The sequence below is a fragment of the Phyllobates terribilis genome, unplaced genomic scaffold, assembly GCF_046119375.1.
Source record: "Phyllobates terribilis strain yellow unplaced genomic scaffold, ASM4611937v1 Scaffold_7__3_contigs__length_470593459, whole genome shotgun sequence".
Classification (NCBI taxonomy): domain Eukaryota; kingdom Metazoa; phylum Chordata; class Amphibia; order Anura; family Dendrobatidae; genus Phyllobates; species Phyllobates terribilis.
In genome coordinates this window covers 114,521,039-114,541,488 of record NW_027362767.1, presented here as the reverse complement: position 1 = coordinate 114,541,488, position 20,450 = coordinate 114,521,039, and positions in this window count along the sequence as shown.

Genomic DNA, 20,450 nt, shown 5'->3' with positions numbered 1-20,450 from the left:
CACACACTGACTGGGGTGTCAGCACACTCTGCCCTGCACACACTGACTGGGGTGTCAGCACACTCTGCCCTGCACACACTGACTGGGGTGTCAGCACACTCTGCCCTGCACACACTGACTGGGGTGTCAGCACACTCTGCCCTGCACACACTGACTGGGGTGTCAGCACACTCTGCCCTGCACACACTGACTGGGGTGTCAGCACACTCTGCCCTGCACACACTGACTGGGGTGTCAGCACACTCTGCCCTGCACACACTGACTGGGGTGTCAGCACACTCTGCCCTGCACACACTGACTGGGGTGTCAGCACACTCTGCCCTGCACACACTGACTGGGGTGTCAGCACACTCTGCCCTGCACACACTGACTGGGGTGTCAGCACACTCTGCCCTGCACACACTGACTGGGGTGTCAGCACACTCTGCCCTGCACACACTGACTGGGGTGTCAGCACACTCTGCCCTGCACACACTGACTGGGGTGTCAGCACACTCTGCCCTGCACACACTGACTGGGGTGTCAGCACACTCTGCCCTGCACACACTGACTGGGGTGTCAGCACACTCTGCCCTGCACACACTGACTGGGGTGTCAGCACACTCTGCCCTGCACACACTGACTGGGGTGTCAGCACACTCTGCCCTGCACACACTGACTGGGGTGTCAGCACACTCTGCCCTGCACACACTGACTGGGGTGTCAGCACACTCTGCCCTGCACACACTGACTGGGGTGTCAGCACACTCTGCCCTGCACACACTGACTGGGGTGTCAGCACACTCTGCCCTGCACACACTGACTGGGGTGTCAGCACACTCTGCCCTGCACACACTGACTGGGGTGTCAGCACACTCTGCCCTTCACACACTGACTGGGGTGTCAGCATACCCTACCCTGCCCTGCACACACTGACTGGGGTGTCAGCACACTATGCCCTGCACACACTGACTGGTTTGTCAGCACACACTGACTGGTATGTCAGCACACTTTGCCCTGAACACACTTACTGGTGTGTTAGCACACTCTGACTTTTGTGTCAGCACACTCTGCCCTGCACACACTGACTGGGGTGTTAGCACACTCTGCCCTGCACACACTTACTGGGGAGTCAGCACACTCTGCCCTGCACACACTTACTGGGGAGTCAGCACACTCTGCCCTGCACACACTGACTGGGGTGTCATCACACTCTGCCTTGCACACACTGACTGGGGTGTCAGCACACTCTGCCCTGCACACACTGACTGACTGGGGTGTCAGCACACTCTGCCCTGCACACACTGATTGGGGTGTCAGCACACTCTGCCCTGAACACACTGACTGGGGTGTCAGTACACTCTGCCCTGCACACACTGACTGGGTTGTCAGCACACTCTGCCCTGCACACACTGACTGGGGTGTTAGCACACTCTGCCCAGCACACACTGACTGGGGTGTCAGCACACCCTGCCCTGCCCTGCACACACTGACTGGGGTGTCAGCACACTCTGCCCTGCACACACTGACTAGGGTGTCAGCACACTCTGTCCTGCACATACTGACTGGGGTGTCAGCACACTCTGCCCTGCACACACTGACTGGGGTGTCATCACACTCTGCCTTGCACACACTGACTGGGGTGTCAGCACACTCTGCCCTGCACACACTGACTGGGGTGTCAGCACACTCTGCCCTGCACACCCTGACTGGGGTGTCAGCACACTCTGCCCTGTACACCCTGACTGGGGTGTCAGCACACTCTGCCCTGCACACCCTGACTGGGGTGTCAGCACACTCTGCCCTGCACACACAGACTGGGGTGTCAGCACACTCTGCCCTGCACACACAGACTGGGGTGTCAGCACACTCTGCCCTGCACACACAGACTGGGGTGTCAGCACACCCAGCCCTGCACACACTGACTGGGGTGTCAGCACACCCAGCCCTGCACACACTGACTGGGGTGTCGGCACACTCTGCCCTGCACACACTGACTGGGCTGTCGGCACACTCTGCCCTGCACACACTGACTAGGGTGTCAGCACATTCTGCCCTGCACACACTGACTGATGCATCTGCACACTCTGCCCTGCACATCCTGACTGGGGTGTCAGCACACTCTGCCCTGAACATCCTGACTGGAGTGTAAGCACACTCTGCCCTGCACACCCTGACTGGAGTGTAAGCACACTCTGCCCTGCACACCCTGACTGGGGTGTCAGCACACTCTGCCCTGCACACCCTGACTGGGGTGTCAGCACACTCTGCCCTGCACACCCTGACTGGGGTGTCAGCACACTCTGCCCTGCACACCCTGACTGGGGTGTCAGCACACTCTGCCCTGCACACCCTGACTGGGGTGTCAGCACACTCTGCCCTGCACACCCTGACTGGGGTGTCAGCACACTCTGCCCTGCACACCCTGACTGGGGTGTCAGCACACTCTGCCCTGCACACCCTGACTGGGGTGTCAGCACACTCTGCCCTGCACACCCTGACTGGGGTGTCAGCACACTCTGCCCTGCACACCCTGACTGGGGTGTCAGCACACTCTGCCCTGCACACCCTGACTGGGGTGTCAGCACACTCTGCCCTGCACACCCTGACTGGGGTGTCAGCACACTCTGCCCTGCACACCCTGACTGGGGTGTCAGCACACTCTGCCCTGCACACCCTGACTGGGGTGTCAGCACACTCTGCCCTGCACACCCTGACTGGGGTGTCAGCACACTCTGCCCTGCACACCCTGACTGGGGTGTCAGCACACTCTGCCCTGCACACCCTGACTGGGGTGTCAGCACACTCTGCCCTGCACACCCTGACTGGGGTGTCAGCACACTCTGCCCTGCACACCCTGACTGGGGTGTCAGCACACTCTGCCCTGCACACCCTGACTGGGGTGTCAGCACACTCTGCCCTGCACACCCTGACTGGGGTGTCAGCACACTCTGCCCTGCACACCCTGACTGGGGTGTCAGCACACTCTGCCCTGCACACCCTGACTGGGGTGTCAGCACACTCTGCCCTGCACACCCTGACTGGTGTGTTAGCACGCTCTGCCCTGCACACACTGACTGATGTATCTGCACACTCTGACCTGCACACACTGACTGGGGTGTCAGTACACTCTGCCCTGCACACACTGATTGGGGTGTCAGCACACTCTGCCCTGCACACCCTGACTGGGGTGTCAGCACACTCTGCCCTGCACACCCTGACTGGGGTGTCAGCACACTCTGCCCTGCACACCCTGACTGGGGTGTCAGCACACTCTGCCCTGCACACCCTGACTGGGGTGTCAGCACACTCTGCCCTGCACACCCTGACTGGGGTGTCAGCACACTCTGCCCTGCACACACTGAGTGGTGTGTTAGCACGCTCTGCCCTGCACACACTGACTGATGTATCTGCACGCTCTGACCTGCACACAATGACTGGGGTGTCAGTACACTCTGCCCTGCACACACTGATTGGGGTGTCAGCACACTCTGCCCTGCACATCCTGACTGGGGTGTCAGCACACTCTGCCCTGCACACCCTGACTGGGGTGTCAGCACACTCTGCCCTGCACACCCTGACTGGTGTGTTAGCACGGTCTGCCCTGCACACACTGACTGATGTATCTGCACACTCTGACCTGCACACACTGACTGGGGTGTCAGTACACTCTGCCCTGCACACACTGACTGGGGTGTCAGCACACTCTGCCCTGCACACCCTGACTGGGGTGTCAGCACACTCTGCCCTGCACACCCTGACTGGGGTGTCAGCACACTCTGCCCTGCACACCCTGACTGGGGTGTCAGCACACTCTGCCCTGCACACCCTGACTGTGGTGTCAGCACACTCTGCCCTGCACACACTGAGTGGTGTGTTGGCACGCTCTGCCCTGCACACACTGACTGATGTATCTGCACACTCTGACCTGGACACACTGACTGGGGTGTCAGTACACTCTGCCCTGCACACACTGATTGGGGTGTCAGCACACTCTGCCCTGCACATCCTGACTGGGGTGTCAGCACACTCAGCCCTGCACACCCTGACTGGGGTGTCAGCACACTCTGCCCTGCACACCCTGACTGGGGTGTCAGCACACTCTGCCCTGCACACCCTGACTGGGGTGTCAGCACACTCTGCCCTGCACACCCTGACTGGGGTGTCAGCACACTCTGCCCTGCACACCCTGACTGGGGTGTCAGCACACTCTGCCCTGCACACCCTGACTGGGGTGTCAGCACACTCTGCCCTGCACACCCTGACTGGGGTGTCAGCACACTCTGCCCTGCACACCCTGACTGGGGTGTCAGCACACTCTGCCCTGCACACCCTGACTGGGGTGTCAGCACACTCTGCCCTGCACACCCTGACTGGGGTGTCAGCACACTCTGCCCTGCACACCCTGACTGGGGTGTCAGCACACTCTGCCCTGCACACCCTGACTGGGGTGTCAGCACACTCTGCCCTGCACATCCTGACTGGGGTGTCAGCACACTCTGCCCTGCACACCCTGACTGGGGTGTCAGCACACTCTGCCCTGCACACCCTGACTGGGGTGTCAGCACACTCTGCCCTGCACACCCTGACTGGGGTGTCAGCACACTCTGCCCTGCACACCCTGACTGGGGTGTCAGCACACTCTGCCCTGCACACCTTGACTGGGGTGTCAGCACACTCTGCCCTGCACACCCTGACTGGGGTGTCAGCACACTCTGCCCTGCACACCTTGACTGGGGTGTCAGCACACTCTGCCCTGCACACCCTGACTGGGGTGTCAGCACACTCTGCCCTGCACACCCTGACTGGGGTGTCAGCACACTCTGCCCTGCACACCCTGACTGGGGTGTCAGCACACTCTGCCCTGCACACCCTGACTGGGGTGTCAGCACACTCTGCCCTGCACACCCTGACTGGGGTGTCAGCACTCTGCCCTGCACACCCTGACTGGGGTGTCAGCACACTCTGCCCTGCACACCCTGACTGGTGTGTCAGCACATTCTGCCCTGCACACACTGACTGAGGTGCCAGAACTCTCTGCCCTGCACACACTGACTGGGGTGTCAGCACACCCTACCCTGCACAAACTGACTGGTGTATCAGCACTGACTGGTTTGTCAGCACACCCTGCCCTGCACACACTGACTGGGGTGTCAGCACACTCTGCCCTGCACAAACTAACTGGGATGTCAGCACACCCTGCCCTGCACACACTGACTGGGGTGTCTGCACACTCAGCCCTGCACACACTGACTGTGGTGTCAGCACACCCTTCCCTGCACAAACTGACTGGGGTGTCAGCACACCCTGCCCTGCACAAACTGATTCGGGTGTCAGCACACCATGCCCTGCACAAACTGACTGGGGTGTCAGCACAACCTGCCCTGCACACACTGACTGGGGTGTCAGCACACCCTGCCCTGCACACACTGACTGGGGTGTCAGCACACCCTGCCCTGTACACTCTGACTGGGGTGTCAGCACACCCTGCCCTGTACACTCTGACTGGGGTGTCAGCACACCCTGCCCTGCACACACTGACTGGGGTGTCAGCACACTCTGCCCTGCACACACTAACTAGGATGTCAGCACACCCTGCCCTGCACACACTAACTAGGATGTCAGCACACCCTGCCCTGCACACACTGACTGGGGTGTCAGCACACTCAGCCCTGCACACACTGACTGGGGTGTCAGCACACTCTGCCCTGCACACACTGACTGGGATGTCAGCACACTCTGCCCTGCACACACTGACTGGGGTGTCAGCACACTCTGCCCTGCACACACTGACTGGGGTGTCAGCACACTCTACCCTGCACACACTGACTGGTGTGTTAGCACACTCTGCCCTGCACACACTGACTGATGTATCTGCACACTCTGCCCTGAACATCCTGACTGGAGTGTAAGCACACTCTGCCCTGAACATCCTGACTGGAGTGTAAGCACACTCTGCCCTGCACACCCTGACTGGGGTGTCAGCACACTCTGCCCTGCACAAACTGACTGGGGTGTCAGCACACTCTGCCCTGCACACACTGACTGGGGTGTCAACACACTCTGCCCTGCACACACTGACTGGGGTGTCAGCACACTCTGCCCTGCACACACTGACTGGGGTTTCAGCACACTCTGCCCTGCACACACTGACTGGGGTGTCAGCATTCTCTGCCCTGCACACACCGACTGGGGTGTCAGCACTCTCTGCCCTGCACACACCGACGGGGTTGTCAGCACACTCTGCCCTGCACACACTGACTGGGTGTTAGCACACTCTGCCCTGCACACACTGACTGGGGTGCCAGAACTCTCTGCCCTGCACACACTGACTGGGGTGTCAGCACATCCTACCCTGCACAAACTGACTGGTGTATCAGCACTGACTGGTTTGTCAGCACACCCTGCCCTGCACACACTGACTGGTTTGTCAGCACACCCTGCCCTGCACACACTGACTGGGGTGTCAGCACACCCTGCCCTGCACACACTGACTGGGGTGTCAGCAAACCCTGCCCTGCACAAACTGACTGGGGTGTCAGCACACCCTGCCCTGCACAAACTGATTCGGGTGTCAGCACACCATGCCCTGCACAAACTGACTGGGGTGTCAGCACACCCTGCCCTGCACACACTGACTGGGGTGTCAGCACACCCTGCCCTGCACACACTGACTGGGGTGTCAGCACACTCTGCCCTGCACACACTAACTGGGATGTCAGCACACCCTGCCCTGCACACACTGACTGGGGTGTCAGCACACTCTGCCCTGCACACACTGACTGGGGTGTCAGCACACTCTGCCCTGCACACACTGACTGGGGTGTCAGCACACTCTGCCCTGCACACACTGACTGGGGTGTCAGCACACTCTGCCCTGCACACACTGACTGGGGTGTCAGCACACTCTGCCCTGCACATACTGACTGGGGTGTCAGCACACTCTGCCCTGCACACACTGACTGGGGTGTCAGCATACCGTACCCTGCCCTGCACACACTGACTGGGGTGTCAGCACACTATGCCCTGCACACACTGACTGGTTTGTCAGCACACACTGACTGGTATGTCAGCACACTTTGCCCTGAACACACTTACTGGTGTGTTAGCACACTCTGACTTTTGTGTCAGCACACTCTGCCCTGCACACACTGACTGGGGTGTCAGCACACTCTGCCCTGCACACACTTACTGGGGAGTCAGCACACTCTGCCCAGCACACACTGACTGGGGCGTCAGCACACACTAACTGGTGTGCCAGCACACTCTGCCCTGAACACACTGACTGGTGTGTTAGCACACACTGACTTTTGTGTCAGTACACTGTGCCCTGCACACACTGACTGGGGTGTCAGCACACTCTGCCCTGCACACACTGACTGGGGTGTCAGCACACTCTGCCCTGCACACACTGACTGGGGTGTCAGCACACTCTGCCCTGCACACACTGACTGGGGTGTCAGCACACTCTGCCCTGCACACACTGACTGGGGTGTCAGCACACTCTGCCCTGCACACACTGACTGGGGTGTCAGCACACTCTGCCCTGCACACACTGACTGGGGTGTCAGCACACTCTGCCCTGCACACACTGACTGGGGTGTCAGCACACTCTGCCCTGCACACACTGACTGGGGTGTCAGCACACTCTGCCCAGCACACACTGACTGGGGCGTCAGCACACACTAACTGGTGTGCCAGCACACTCTGCCCTGAACACACTGACTGGTGTGTTAGCACACACTGACTTTTGTGTCAGTACACTGTGCCCTGCACACACTGACTGGGGTGTCATCACACTCTGCCTTGCACACACTGACTGGGGTGTCAGCACACTCTGCCCTGCACACACTGACTGACTGGGGTGTCAGCACACTCTGCCCTGCACACACTGATTGGGGTGTCAGCACACTCTGCCTTGAACACACTGACTGGGATGTCAGTACACTCTGCCCTGCACACACTGACTGGGTTGTCAGCACACTCTGCCCTGCACACACTGACTGGGGTGTCAGCACAATCTGCCCTGCACACACTGACTGGGGTGTCAGCACACCCTGCCCTGCCCTGCCCACAGTGACTGGGGTGTCAGCACACTCTGCCCTGCACACACTGACTAGGGTGTCAGTACACTCTGTCCTGCACACACTGACTGGGGTGTCAGCACATTCTGCCCTGCACACACTGAGAGATGCATCTGCACACTCTGCCCTGCACACACTGACTGGGGTGTCAGCACACTCTGCCCTGCACACACAGACTGGGGTGTCAGCACACTCTGCCCTGCACACACAGACTGGGGTGTCAGCACACTCTGCCCTGCACACACTGACTGGTGTGTCAGCACACTCTGCCCTGCACATACTGACTGGGGTGTCAGCACACTCTGCCCTGCACACACTGACTGGGGTGTCAGCATACCGTACCCTGCCCTGCACACACTGACTGGGGTGTCAGCACACTATGCCCTGCACACACTGACTGGTTTGTCAGCACACACTGACTGGTATGTCAGCACACTTTGCCCTGAACACACTTACTGGTGTGTTAGCACACTCTGACTTTTGTGTCAGCACACTCTGCCCTGCACACACTGACTGGGGTGTCAGCACACTCTGCCCTGCACACACTTACTGGGGAGTCAGCACACTCTGCCCAGCACACACTGACTGGGGCGTCAGCACACACTAACTGGTGTGCCAGCACACTCTGCCCTGAACACACTGACTGGTGTGTTAGCACACACTGACTTTTGTGTCAGTACACTGTGCCCTGCACACACTGACTGGGGTGTCAGCACACTCTGCCCTGCACACACTGACTGGGATGTCAGTACACTCTGCCCTGCACACACTGACTGGGGTGTCAGCACACTCTGCCCTGCACACACTGACTGGGGTGTCAGCACACTCTGCCCTGCACACACTGACTGGGGTGTCGGCACACTCTGCCCTGCACACACTGACTGGGGTGTCAGCACACTCTGCCCTGCACACACTGACTGGGGTGTCAGCACACTCTGCCCTGCACACACTGACTGGGGTGTCAGCACACTCTGCCCTGCACACACTGACTGGGGTGTCAGCACACTCTGCCCAGCACACACTGACTGGGGCGTCAGCACACACTAACTGGTGTGCCAGCACACTCTGCCCTGAACACACTGACTGGTGTGTTAGCACACACTGACTTTTGTGTCAGTACACTGTGCCCTGCACACACTGACTGGGGTGTCATCACACTCTGCCTTGCACACACTGACTGGGGTGTCAGCACACTCTGCCCTGCACACCCTGACTGGGGTGTCAGCACACTCTGCCCTGCACACCCTGACTGGGGTGTCAGTACACTCTGCCCTGCTCACACCGACTGGGTTGTCAGCACACTCTGCCCTGTACACACCGACTGGGGTGTCAGCACACCCAGCCCTGCACACACTGACTGGGGTGTCAGCACACTCTGCCCTGCACACATTGACTGGGCTGTCGGCACACTCTGCACAGACTGACTGTGCTGTCAGCACACTCTGCCCTGCACACACTGACTGGGGTGTCAGCACACTCTGCCCTGCACACACTGACTGGGGTGTCAGCACACTCTGCCCTGCACACACTGACTGGGGTGTCAGCACACTCTGCCCTGCACACACTGACTGGGGTGTCAGCACACTCTGCCCTGCACACACTGACTGGGGTGTCAGCACACTCTGCCCTGCACACACTGACTGGGGTGTCAGCACACTCTGCCCTGCACACACTGACTGGGGTGTCAGCACACTCTGCCCTGCACACACTGACTGGGGTGTCAGCCCACTCTGCCCTGCACACACTGACTGGGGTGTCAGCCCACTCTGCCTTGCACACACTGACTAAGCTATCTGCACACTCTGCACTGAACACACTTACTGGTGTGTTAGCACACTCTGACTTTTGTGTCAGCACACTCTGCCCTGCACACACTGACTGGGGTGTCAGCACACTCTGCCCTGCACACACTGACTGGGGAGTCAGCACACTCTGCCCTGCACACACTGACTGGGGAGTCAGCACACTCTGCCCTGCACACACTGACTGGGGTGTCAGCACACTCTGCCCTGCACACACTGACTGGGGTGTCAGCACACTCTGCCCTGCACACACTGACTGGGGTGTCAGCACACTCTGCCCTGCACACACTGACTGGGGTGTCAGCACACTCTGCCCTGCACACACTGACTGGGGTGTCAGCACACTCTGCCCCGCACACACTGACTGGGGTGTCAGCACACTCTGCCCCGCACACACTGACTGGGGTGTCAGCACACTCTGCCCCGCACACACTGACTGGGGTGTCAGCACACTCTGCCCTGCACACACTGACTGGGGTGTCAGCACACTCTGCCCTGCACACACTGACTGGGGTGTCAGCACACTCTGCCCTGCACACACTGACTGGGGTGTCAGCACACTCTGCCCTGCACACACTGACTGGGGTGTCAGCACACTCTGCCCTGCACACACTGACTGGGGTGTCAGCACACTCTGCCCTGCACACACTGACTGGGGTGTCAGCACACTCTGCCCTGCACACACTGACTGGGGTGTCAGCACACTCTGCCCTGCACACACTGACTGGGGTGTCAGCACACTCTGCCCTGCACACACTGACTGGGGTGTCAGCACACTCTGCCCTGCACACACTGACTGGGGTGTCAGCACACTCTGCCCTGCACACACTGACTGGGGTGTCAGCACACTCTGCCCTGCACACACTGACTGGGGTGTCAGCATACCGTACCCTGCCCTGCACACACTGACTGGGGTGTCAGCACACTATGCCCTGCACACACTGACTGGTTTGTCAGCACACACTGACTGGTATGTCAGCACACTTTGCCCTGAACACACTTACTGGTGTGTGAGCACACTCTGACTTTTGTGTCAGCACACTCTGCCCTGCACACACTGACTGGGGTGTCAGCACACTCTGCCCTGCACACACTTACTGGGGAGTCAGCACACTCTGCCCTGCACACACTGACTGGGGTGTCAGCACACTCTGACCTGCACACACTGACTGGGGTGTCAGCACACTCTGACCTGCACACACTGACTGGGGTGTCAGCACACTCTGACCTGCACACACTGACTGGGGTGTCAGCACACTCTGCCCTGCACACACTGACTGGGGTGTCAGCACACTCTGCCCTGCACACACTGACTGGGGTGTCAGCACACTCTGCCCTGCACACACTGACTGGGGTGTCAGCACACTCTGCCCTGCACACACTGACTGGGGTGTCAGCACACTCTGCCCTGCACACACTGACTGGGGTGTCAGCACACTCTGCCCTGCACACACTGACTGGGGTGTCAGCACACTCTGCCCTGCACACACTGACTGGGGTGTCAGCACACTCTGCCCAGCACACACTGACTGGGGCGTCAGCACACACTAACTGGTGTGCCAGCACACTCTGCCCTGAACACACTGACTGGTGTGTTAGCACACACTGACTTTTGTGTCAGTACACTGTGCCCTGCACACACTGACTGGGGTGTCATCACACTCTGCCTTGCACACACTGACTGGGGTGTCAGCACACTCTGCCCTGCACACACTGACTGACTGGGGTGTCAGCACACTCTGCCCTGCACACACTGATTGGGGTGTCAGCACACTCTGCCTTGAACACACTGACTGGGATGTCAGTACACTCTGCCCTGCACACACTGACTGGGTTGTCAGCACACTCTGCCCTGCACACACTGACTGGGGTGTCAGCACAATCTGCCCTGCACACACTGACTGGGGTGTCAGCACACCCTGCCCTGCCCTGCCCACAGTGACTGGGGTGTCAGCACACTCTGCCCTGCACACACTGACTAGGGTGTCAGCACACTCTGCCCTGCACACACTGACTGGGGTGTCAGCACACTCTGCCCTGCACACACTGACTGGGGTGTCAGCACAATCTGCCCTGCACACACTGACTGGGGTGTCAGCACACCCTGCCCTGCCCTGCCCACAGTGACTGGGGTGTCAGCACACTCTGCCCTGCACACACTGACTAGGGTGTCAGTACACTCTGTCCTGCACACACTGACTGGGGTGTCAGCACATTCTGCCCTGCACACACTGAGAGATGCATCTGCACACTCTGCCCTGCACACACAGACTGGGGTGTCAGCACACTCTGCCCTGCACACACAGACTGGGGTGTCAGTACACTCTGCCCTGCTCACACCGACTGGGTTGTCAGCACACTCTGCCCTGTACACACCGACTGGGGTGTCAGCACACCCAGCCCTGCACACACTGACTGGGGTGTCAGCACACTCTGCCCTGCACACATTGACTGGGCTGTCGGCACACTCTGCACAGACTGACTGTGCTGTCAGCACACTCTGCCCTGCACACACTGACTGGGGTGTCAGCACACTCTGCCCTGCACACACTGACTGGGGTGTCAGCACACTCTGCCCTGCACACACTGACTGGGGTGTCAGCACACTCTGCCCTGCACACACTGACTGGGGTGTCAGCACACTCTGCCCTGCACACACTGACTGGGGTGTCAGCACACTCTGCCCTGCACACACTGACTGGGGTGTCAGCACACTCTGCCCTGCACACACTGACTGGGGTGTCGGCACACTCTGCCCTGCACACATTGACTGGGCTGTCGGCACCCTCTGCACAGACTGACTGTGCTGTCAGCACACTCTGCCCTGCACACACTGACTGGGGTGTCAGCACACTCTGCCCTGCACACACTGACTGGGGTGTCAGCACACTCTGCCCTGCACACACTGACTGGGGTGTCAGCACACTCTGCCCTGCACACACTGACTGGGGTGTCAGCACACTCTGCCCTGCACACACTGACTGGGGTGTCAGCACACTCTGCCCTGCACACACTGACTGGGGTGTCAGCACACTCTGCCCTGCACACACTGACTGGGGTGTCAGCACACTCTGCCCTGCACACACTGACTGGGGTGTCAGCACACTCTGCCCTGCACACACTGACTGGGGTGTCAGCACACTCTGCCCTGCACACACTGACTGGGGTGTCAGCCCACTCTGCCCTGCACACACTGACTGGGGTGTCAGCCCACTCTGCCTTGCACACACTGACTGGGGTGTCAGCCCACTCTGCCTTGCACACACTGACTAAGCTATCTGCACACTCTGCACTGCACACACTGACTGGTGTGATAGCACACTATGCCCTGCACACACTGACTGGTGTGATAGCACACTCTGCCCTGCAAACACTGACTTAGCTGTCTACACACACTGCCCTGCACACACTGACTGGGGTGTCAGCACACTCTGCACTGCACACACTTACTAGGGTGTCAGCACATTCTGAACTGCACACACTGACTGGGGTGTCAGCACAATCTGTCCTGCACACACTGACTGGGGTGTCAGCACATCCTGCCCTGCACACACTGACTGGGGAGTCAGCACACTCTGCCCTGCACACAGTGACTAGGGTGTCAGCACACTCTGCCCTGCACACACTGACTGGGGTGTCAGCACAATCTGCCCTGCACACACTGACTAAGCTATCTGCACACTCTGCACTGCACACACTGACTGGTGTGATAGCACACTATGCCCTGCACACACTGACTGGTGTGATAGCACACTCTGCCCTGCAAACACTGACTTAGCTGTCTACACACACTGCCCTGCACACACTGACTGGGGTGTCAGCACACTCTGCACTGCACACACTTACTAGGGTGTCAGCACATTCTGAACTGCACACACTGACTGGGGTGTCAGCACAATCTGTCCTGCACACACTGACTGGGGTGTCAGCACATCCTGCCCTGCACACACTGACTGGGGAGTCAGCACACTCTGCCTTGCACACATTGACTGGGGTGTCAGCACACTTTGCACAGACTGACTGGGGTGTCAGCACACTCTGCCCTGCACACACTGACTGGTGTGATAGCACACTAAGCCCTGCACACACTGACTGGTGTGTCACCACACTCTGCCCTGCACACACTGACTAAGCTGTCTGCACACCCTGCCCTGCACAAACTGACTGGGGTGTCAGCACACTCTGCCCTGCACACACTGACTGGGGTGTAAGCACAGTCTGCCCTGCACACACTGACTGGGGTGTCAGCACACCCTGCCCTACACACATTGACAGGGGTGTTGGCACACTCTGCCCTGCACACCCTGACTGATGCATCTGCACACCCTGCCCTGCACAAACTGACTGGGGTGTCAGCACACTCTGCCCTGCACAAACTGACTGGGGTGTCAGCACACTCTGCCCTGCACACCCTGACTGGGGTGTCAGCACACTCTGCCCTGCACACCCTGACTGGGGTGTCAGCACACTCTGCCCTGCACACACTGACTGATGCATCTGCACACCCTGCCCTGCACAAACTGACTGGGGTGTCAGCACACTCTGCCCTGCACACCCTGACTGGGGTGTCAGCACACTCTGCCCTGCACACCCTGACTGGGGTGTCAGCACACTCTGCCCTGCACACCCTGACTGGGGTGTCGGCACACTCTGCCCTGCACACCCTGACTGGGGTGTCAGCACACTCTGCCCTGCACACCCTGACTGGGGTGTCAGCACACTCTGCCCTGCACACCCTGACTGGGGTGTCAGCACACTCTGCCCTGCACACCCTGACTGGGGTGTCAGCACACTCTGCCCTGCACACCCTGACTGGGGTGTCAGCACACTCTGCCCTGCATACCCTGACTGGGGTGTCAGCACACTCTGCCCTGCATACCCTGACTGGGGTGTCAGCACACTCTGCCCTGCACACCCTGACAGGGGTGTCAGCACACTCTGCCCTGCACACCCTGACTGGGGTGTCAGCACACTCTGCCCTGCACACCCTGACTGGGGTGTCAGCACACTCTGCCCTGCACACCCTGACTGGGGTGTCATCACACTCTGCCCTGCACACACTGACTGGGGTGTCAGCACATTCTGCCCTGCACACACTGAGTGATGCATCTGCACACTCAGCCCTGCACTCACTGACTGGGGTGTCAGCACACTCTGCCCTGCACACACTGACTGATGCATCTGCACACTCTGCCCTGCACATCCTGACTGGGGTGTCAGCACACTCTGCCCTGAACATCCTGACTGGAGTGTAAGCACACTCTGCCGTGCACACCCTGACTGGGGTGTCAGCACACTCTGCCCTGCACACACTGACTGGGGTGTCAGCACACTCTGTCCTGCACACACTGACTGGGGTGTCAGCACACTCTGCCCTGCACACACTGACTGGGGTGTCAGCACACTCTGCCCTGCACACACTGACTGGGGTGTCAGCACACTCTGCCCTACACACACTGACTGGGGTTTCAGCACACTCCGCCCTGCACACACTGACTGGGGTGTCAGCATTCTCTGCCCTGCACACACTGACTGGGGTGTCAGCATTCTCTGCCCTGCACACACCGACGGGGTTGTCAGCACACTCTGCCCTGCACACACTGACTGGGGTGTCAGCACACTCTGCCCTGCACACACTGACTGGGGTGTCAGCACAATCTGCCCTGCACACACTGACTGGGGTGTCAGCACACCCTGCCCTGCCCTGCCCACAGTGACTGGGGTGTCAGCACACTCTGCCCTGCACACACTGACTAGGGTGTCAGTACACTCTGTCCTGCACACACTGACTGGGGTGTCAGCACATTCTGCCCTGCACACACTGAGAGATGCATCTGCACACTCTGCCCTGCACACACTGACTGGGGTGTCAGCACACTCTGCCCTGCACACACAGACTGGGGTGTCAGCACACTCTGCCCTGCACACACAGACTGGGGTGTCAGCACACTCTGCCCTGCACACACAGACTGGGGTGTCAGCACACTCTGCCCTGCACACACAGACTGGGGTGTCAGCACACTCTGCCCTGCACACACAGACTGGGGTGTCAGCACACTCTGCCCTGCACACACAGACTGGGGTGCCAGAACTCTCTGCCCTGCACACACTGACTGGGGTGTCAGCACACTCTGCCCTGCACACACTGACTGGGGTGTCAGCACACTCTGCCCTGCACACACTGACTGGGGTGTCAGCACACTCTGCCCTGCACACACTGACTGGGGTGTCAGCACACTCTGCCCTGCACACACTGACTGGGGTGTCAGCACACTCTGCCCTGCACACACTGAGTGGGGTGTCAGCACACTCTGCCCTGCACACACTGAGTGGGGTGTCAGCACACTCTGCCCTGCACAAACTGACTAAGCTGTCTGCACACTCAGCCCTGCACACACTGACTGTGGTGTCAGCACACCCTTCCCTGCACAAACTGACTGGGGTGTCAGCACACCCTGCCCTGCACAAACTGACTGGTGTATCAGCACTGACTGGTTTGTCAGCACACCCTGCCCTGCACACACTGACTGGTTTGTCAGCACACCCTGCCCTGCACACACTGACTGGGGTGTCAGCACACCCTGCCCTGCACACACTGACTGGGGTGTCAGCAAACCCTGCCCTGCACAAACTGACTAAGCTGTCTGCACACTCAGCCCTGCACACACTGACTGTGGTGTCAGCACACCCTTCCCTGCACAAACTGACTGGGGTGTCAGCACACCCTGCCCTGCACAAACTGATTCGGGTGTCAGCACACCATGCCCTGCACAAACTGACTGGGGTGTCAGCACACCCTGCCCTGCACACACTGACTGGGGTGTCAGCACACCCTGCCCTGCACACACTGACTGGGGTGTCAGCACACCCTGCCCTGTACACTCTGACTGGGGTGTCAGCACACCCTGCCCTGCACACACTGACTGGGGTGTCAGCACACCCTGCCCTGCACACACTGACTGGGGTGTCAGCACACCCTGCCCTGCACACACTGACTGGGGTGTCAGCACACTCAGCCCTGCACACACTGACTGGGGTGTCAGCACACTCAGCCCTGCACACACTGACTGGGGTGTCAGCACACTCTGCCCTGCACACACTGACTGGGGTGTCAGCATACCGTACCCTGCCCTGCACACACTGACTGGGGTGTCAGCACACTATGCCCTGCACACACTGACTGGGGTGTCAGCACACTCTGCCCTGCACACACTGACTGGGGTGTCAGCATACCGTACCCTGCCCTGCACACACTGACTGGGGTGTCAGCACACTATGCCCTGCACACACTGACTGGTTTGTCAGCACACACTGACTGGTATGTCAGCACACTTTGCCCTGAACACACTTACTGGTGTGTGAGCACACTCTGACTTTTGTGTCAGCACACTCTGCCCTGCACACACTGACTGGGGTGTCAGCACACTCTGCCCTGCACACACTTACTGGGGAGTCAGCACACTCTGCCCTGCACACACTTACTGGGGAGTCAGCACACTCTGCCCTGCACACACTGACTGGGGTGTCAGCACACTCTGACCTGCACACACTGACTGGGGTGTCAGCACACTCTGACCTGCACACACTGACTGGGGTGTCAGCACACTCTGACCTGCACACACTGACTGGGGTGTCAGCACACTCTGACCTGCACACACTGACTGGGGTGTCAGCACACTCTGCCCTGCACACACTGACTGGGGTGTCAGCACACTCTGCCCTGCACACACTGACTGGGGTGTCAGCACACTCTGCCCTGCACACACTGACTGGGGTGTCAGCACACTCTGCCCTGCACACACTGACTGGGGTGTCAGCACACTCTGCCCTGCACACACTGACTGGGGTGTCAGCACACTCTGCCCTGCACACACTGACTGGGGTGTCAGCACACTCTGCCCTGCACACACTGACTGGGGTGTCAGCACACTCTGCCCAGCACACACTGACTGGGGCGTCAGCACACACTAACTGGTGTGCCAGCACACTCTGCCCTGAACACACTGACTGGTGTGTTAGCACACACTGACTTTTGTGTCAGTACACTGTGCCCTGCACACACTGACTGGGGTGTCATCACACTCTGCCTTGCACACACTGACTGGGGTGTCAGCACACTCTGCCCTGCACACACTGACTGACTGGGGTGTCAGCACACTCTGCCCTGCACACACTGATTGGGGTGTCAGCACACTCTGCCTTGAACACACTGACTGGGATGTCAGTACACTCTGCCCTGCACACACTGACTGGGTTGTCAGCACACTCTGCCCTGCACACACTGACTGGGGTGTCAGCACAATCTGCCCTGCACACACTGACTGGGGTGTCAGCACACCCTGCCCTGCCCTGCCCACAGTGACTGGGGTGTCAGCACACTCTGCCCTGCACACACTGACTAGGGTGTCAGCACACTCTGCCCTGCACACACTGACTGGGGTGTCAGCACACTCTGCCCTGCACACACTGACTGGGGTGTCAGCACAATCTGCCCTGCACACACTGACTGGGGTGTCAGCACACCCTGCCCTGCCCTGCCCACAGTGACTGGGGTGTCAGCACACTCTGCCCTGCACACACTGACTAGGGTGTCAGTACACTCTGTCCTGCACACACTGACTGGGGTGTCAGCACATTCTGCCCTGCACACACTGAGAGATGCATCTGCACACTCTGCCCTGCACACACTGACTGGGGTGTCAGCACACTCTGCCCTGCACACACAGACTGGGGTGTCAGCACACTCTGCCCTGCACACACAGACTGGGGTGTCAGCACACTCTGCCCTGCACACACAGACTGGGGTGTCAGCACACTCTGCCCTGCACACACAGACTGGGGTGTCAGCACACTCTGCCCTGCACACACAGACTGGGGTGTCAGCACACTCTGCCCTGCACACACAGACTGGGGTGTCAGCACACTCTGCCCTGCACACACAGACTGGGGTGTCAGCACACTCTGCCCTGCACACACAGACTGGGGTGTCAGCACACTCTGCCCTGCACACACAGACTGGGGTGTCAGTACACTCTGCCCTGCTCACACCGACTGGGTTGTCAGCACACTCTGCCCTGTACACACCGACTGGGGTGTCAGCACACCCAGCCCTGCACACACTGACTGGGGTGTCAGCACACTCTGCCCTGCACACATTGACTGGGCTGTCGGCACACTCTGCACAGACTGACTGTGCTGTCAGCACACTCTGCCCTGCACACACTGACTGGGGTGTCAGCACACTCTGCCCTGCACACACTGACTGGGGTGTCAGCACACTCTGCCCTGCACACACTGACTGGGGTGTCAGCACACTCTGCCCTGCACACACTGACTGGGGTGTCAGCACACTCTGCCCTGCACACACTGACTGGGGTGTCAGCACACTCTGCCCTGCACACACTGACTGGGGTGTCAGCACACTCTGCCCTGCACACACTGACTGGGGTGTCAGCACACTCTGCCCTGCACACACTGACTGGAGTGTCAGCACACTCTGCCCTGCACACACTGACTGGGGTGTCAGCACACTCTGCCCTGCACACACTGACTGGGGTGTCAGCACACTCTGCCCTGCACACACTGACTGGGGTGTCAGCCCACTCTGCCCTGCACACACTGACTGGGGTGTCAGCCCACTCTGCCTTGCACACACTGACTAAGCTATCTGCACACTCTGCACTGCACACACTGACTGGTGTGATAGCACACTATGCCCTGCACACACTGACTGGTGTGATAGCACACTCTGCCCTGCAAACACTGACTTAGCTGTCTACACACACTGCCCTGCACACACTGACTGGGGTGTCAGCACACTCTGCACTGCACACACTTACTAGGGTGTCAGCACATTCTGAACTGCACACACGGACTGGGGTGTCAGCACAATCTGTCCTGCACACACTGACTGGGGTGTCAGCACATCCTGCCCTGCACACACTGACTGGGGAGTCAGCACACTCTGCCCTGCACACACTGACTAGGGTGTCAGCACACTCTGCCCTGCACACACTGACTGGGGTGTCAGCACAATCTGCCCTGCACACACTGACTAAGCTATCTGCACACTCTCCACTGCACACACTGACTGGTGTGATAGCACACTATGCCCTGCACACACTGACTGGTGTGATAGCACACTCTGCCCTGCAAACACTGACTTAGCTGTCTACACACACTGCCCTGCACACACTGACTGGGGTGTCAGCACACTCTGCACTGCACACACTTACTAGGGTGTCAGCACATTCTGAACTGCACACACTGACTGGGGTGTCAGCACAATCTGTCCTGCACACACTGACTGGGGTGTCAGCACATCCTGCCCTGCACACACTGACTGGGGAGTCAGCACACTCTGCCTTGCACACATTGACTGGGGTGTCAGCACACTTTGCACAGACTGACTGGGGTGTCAGCACACTCTGCCCTGCACACACTGACTGGTGTGATAGCACACTAAGCCCTGCACACACTGACTGGTGTGTCACCACACTCTGCCCTGCACACACTGACTAAGCTGTCTGCACACCCTGCCCTGCACACATTGACTGGGGTGTCAGCACACTCTGCCCTGCACACA